The sequence below is a fragment of the Cottoperca gobio genome, chromosome 12 (assembly GCF_900634415.1).
Source record: "Cottoperca gobio chromosome 12, fCotGob3.1, whole genome shotgun sequence".
In the NCBI taxonomy this organism is placed as follows: Eukaryota; Metazoa; Chordata; class Actinopteri; order Perciformes; family Bovichtidae; genus Cottoperca; species Cottoperca gobio.
In genome coordinates this window covers 8,117,984-8,122,446 of record NC_041366.1, presented here as the reverse complement: position 1 = coordinate 8,122,446, position 4,463 = coordinate 8,117,984, and the positions used below count along the sequence as shown (strand labels likewise).

The 4,463-nt window shown below is 39.7% G+C and overlaps 1 long non-coding RNA gene across 1 annotated transcript; it reads left to right on the top strand.

The window, feature by feature from the left end:
• Positions 1-634: 634 nt before the first annotated feature.
• On the top strand, positions 635-3,600 carry LOC115017098 (uncharacterized). Its single transcript, XR_003833220.1, has 2 exons — positions 635-720; positions 3,054-3,600. It is a non-coding gene; the product is annotated as an uncharacterized LOC115017098 (long non-coding RNA).
• Positions 3,601-4,463: the final 863 nt, after the last annotated feature.

Sequence of the window (4,463 nt, the reverse complement as noted above, 5' to 3'; positions counted from 1 at the left end):
CCAACACATTCTCACTCCCAACACGTCAAATACAGTTTGGTCAGTGGCTCTACGCTTCAAACTATGATGCTCAACGTAAACCCTCTAGTGTCTGTTTCGACCTGTCAGGGGCAGCATGTCAATTTTCGCTCGTTACACGCATAGTGTCTTTTCAAAATAAACTAACAACCTACAGTACCAGTCAAAAGTTTCTCATTCTCATCCAATGTGAATGAGTGTCCAAACTTTTGACTGGTACTGTAGGTGTCACGATCGTACGGAGCGGACCCAGGTGCAGAACGCAGACAAAGGGAATTCTATAAGGTATACGAGGATTTATTTGCAGTAAGGACAGGGAGGTGAGAGTTGCTGGTGAATGGTGTGGATAAGCAGGCAGGTAGAAGGCTGGTTCTAAGCACAAGAAGACACAAATTAGAACTATCAAAAAAAACACAGAACTACAAAGATTTCATTTAGAGCGGTCTGACGTCACCTACCACTTGGAGTGGAAACAACAATCTGACGGTGAGTAGAGGAGAAACCGGAGGAGATATACTGCTGATTAGATGACTTGATAGGAGGCAGGTGGGCTGATGGCAACAAGGAACAGGTGTGCAGGTGGAGCTGGAGAGGGAGGCAGACACGCCCATGCAACAGACACAAACAGAGAAACCAGCAGTGGGCACAGAAGGAGAAGAAGCACATCAAAACATGTACTGGGGTACAGCTCTGGCCGTAACAGTAGGTTAACTTAGGAAAAGATTGTGGCTTCGGCTAGAAAAAGGATGTTTGTTACGTAAAATAGGTGTGTTTGTTAACTAATTGGCATCAGTTAAGTACATAAGTTATGTAACAAGTAAAGTAAAATAAGTCAACATTGACTTTTAGGTTAATGTGGGACACGAACAACTGGGTTTCCTGGGTGAAGGTCCTGTGTTTGAGCTTCAGGGTGCCTCGGTGTCAGGCGCAGAGGGGCACTGACCAAGCATCAAGATGAAATGAGTTGGAGTGGGACAGGACACGCTAATAGGTAGTGTCTTATACCTTCACTATAGAGAAGACGAAAGTTCACTAGTTACAAATTTGGAGCTGGTAGGGATTCAGTAGCTTAGTAGTAGTAGTAGTAGTAGTAGTAGTAGTAGTACTAGATCAGGAGTGCCCAAAAGGTTGAGGGTAGTGCAGGTAGATTGCCTTCAAAGTTAAAGAAAATATATATATATTTCCCCGCGCCCTGTGAAATTCAAGTTTTTCGTTTTTTTCTAGGCTCCCCCCCCCCATCGCACAAACCTCCGTTGTCTTAGGTGGAGAGCTGCTGGAACAATATATGCAAAGACAATTTCTAGATTAGCCACGCCTATTTCCAATTTTAGAATTGCTCTGTTTTAAACCAACTCTGATTTGCCAATAAATCAAAATGCTAATTTGCTGTCTGAAACCTCCAAAAGACATGTCGAGGCAGTAGAAAAAAATACATTTGTGACCAGAGAATAAATCGGTGAGAAGACTAAATAACGAAGGCTAGAAAAAACAAATAAAAGCACAAGAACTAATTAGAGCAACGAAGGAAGGGGATAAAAAAATGAGGCGGAATGAGATACAGAAATTACAGAAGAATATCTTCTAACCCAATTCCACTTTTCTGTCTCCCTGTTGCCTCTAAATGAGAGAAAAGCGAGTGAGGGGATAAATGAGGTGTGAAGAGAGCTATTTAACTAGACGGCTCCAGTCTGACTTAATAGACTGAATAACTGACTGGTTGACTAACTTACTGTACAGTCTGACTGGCTGAGTGACAGGATTGTGGGCTGATTTGCAGGCTGGCAGCTGAATAATACGCTGACTGAACACTAGCTTTTTGGCTAGATGTTGCTGTCTTTGACTGAATGATTACTTCAGGTGGCTGTCTAGACCTAGCCAACTCACTGATGGAACAAATGAGCCATTGGTTGATTTTCTTGATTGAATGGCTTTTCGACACTCGGATAAATGGCTGGGGGATTGGTTGGCAGGCTGGTTAACAGACTGATGATGCGGCCAGGCGCTGCTCTCTGATTGTCGCACATTTCTTCCCCACTCCTTCTATTCTTATCTTTTTCTATTTATACTCAATGCACCACAACAACAATGAACCCAAATTTAATAAAATGGGAAATAGAACCATAAAAAAACACCATACAAACACAGACTAACATCATCCCTGATGGTTTCCCATTTTGCTTCAACTTTACACTGACCACAGTAGCTATTCTCCCATATAAATGAATAATTTAACAGCTGATGAAAACCCTTTTTTCTGCGAAGATAATATTCAAAGAACAGTTTATTATGATATTTTCCTTTTTTTCCTTTATACAAGTGAGCATAAAATGGAAGCAAGGGATTATAGTTGGACTCGTGGTGAAATTGAATATGAATTACTTTCTGCAGAGTGGCTCCTTTTAACGGCACTTTGGGGAGAGAGAAGGAAGCCAAGTGTGGACGTACTGACACACACATACTCATGCACAGACACACACATATTGGGCTAGGGACATTGAGCTAGACACACACAGCAAGGAAACTAAATACAAAAAGTAACCAGTCAGGCATTGGGATGTACACACTGGCCAGTAAAGGGTACACACGCAGCCCCAGTCCCTCAATATAGAGTTCACACTAAAACTGAGACCTGATCCAGCCTTGGAACAGCTCATTATGTAATAACTATATATTTTCACTTTATGAAATAACATCCGCATTTTGTAAAAACATTTTGATCGCAAAAGGTAATACTTTCCCCAACATTTTGAAATATTTTCTTACATATTGCAGTGCATATTGTATCTTTTTTAAATTAATTTTAAGCCAGTATGATTTATGCTTTAACACACAAAATTGTGCAACTCCCACATTTTAGAATAACCACTAGAATATGTAAATATTTAATTTGAAATACGTGGAAATGTATTAAACATTGCATTCAGGCGTTTTTTACAAAATGCGTGTGTTGAAATGTATTACATTTTGTCTAGGTATTACATAATACGGTCTTAATACATAATGTGGTGTTACAAGCCTGTACCTGCTCCTTTTAGACTCGACTTGACTGCACCTGCCTGGTGCCGAATTTGAGACCTGAACCCGACCCGTGACCAAGGCTTTATTTTTATTATTTCTTCTAAGAAGACACGCCATTTAAACTGAAAACTAGACTAAGGCTTTTCTAACACAAAATGTCAAGAATCTTTTGTTTAAGCTTGACAGGACAATGTGAGGCTGCTGGGTACTGCCGCTGCTACCTACTGTATACTTGAGTGTATCCATCATGTTGTCAATGTAAATACCTGCAGCCTTTCATAGCCTGCTCGTGTGGTGTTTATCTGTGGAAGTACCTTCGTCTCAGTATAATGTATTGCTGCTTAAGTAGCTGTGGAGGTACCTTTGTCTCAGTATAATGTATTGCTGCTTGAGTACCATTTCTGCTTGTGTAATACTTCCATCAGCAGCTGTTCATCTGAGTTGTTCCCATCTACAACAGAAAGGAATCTGTGTGTGAGTGCGTACAAGTGTGTTGAATGGATACATTTGCAGCTGTGATATTGTCAATGGAATCCTCTATTAAAAAGAAGTCAACGCCTTGGATTCTGTGTTTTTTAATACTGCATATTTTCAATAAAGCCTTCAGTGTTACGAGATCACAACATTTTGTACTATAATAGAACTAATAGCTTTTTTGTATTCACCATTTACTTTTCAACTGAAAATTATATTTCAGTTTGATATACTGCAGCTCAGGTATGTGCTCTGCTCTCTTTAACATACCAGCTACAAAAATAAATCCAGCCAGCATGTATGTTTTCTTCATTATGTATTTAGCAGAGCAAAGTCGTAGTATAGAAACATATTTTATGGGGGTTATATGGGTCACATAGAGAGAACGTATTTACCCGTGATGCATATTATCATCACAATCATCTTATGCCTCTCCCCATTTTCTCATCTTCCTTATCTTTTATATTGATTGTCTCTTTCTTTCCTCCACACACAAACTTGATAATGTGCATACACAGTCTCACTAAAAGCAACGTTACGATAACGACTGATATGAGGAAAAAATAAGGAGTAGAGAGAGATGATCATATTAGAAAACAAGTTCAAAGGAAATCATATTTGGGGAATAAAACAAACAGATAGAGAAAACAATCTGGTAAAAAGAGATGAAGATAAGATGAGAGAAGAAGAGGAGACTGAGGGAAGACAACAATTTGAAATCAAAAAGTTTGAAATCCATTACAGTTTCTTTTACAATTGCTAACTCACATTACTCTATACTAAAAACTCTTCACACAGTCAGCACAACAGAAGTCAATGTTGATAACTGGGATAAATGTTGATTACTGGGAGTCTCAGGCTCTGCTCTCTCCCTGTTTGAATCCTACCTAAAGGACCGCCCCTACAGGGTAACTAGAAGAGGGTCTATGTCGGACCCCTATCAACTCACCACC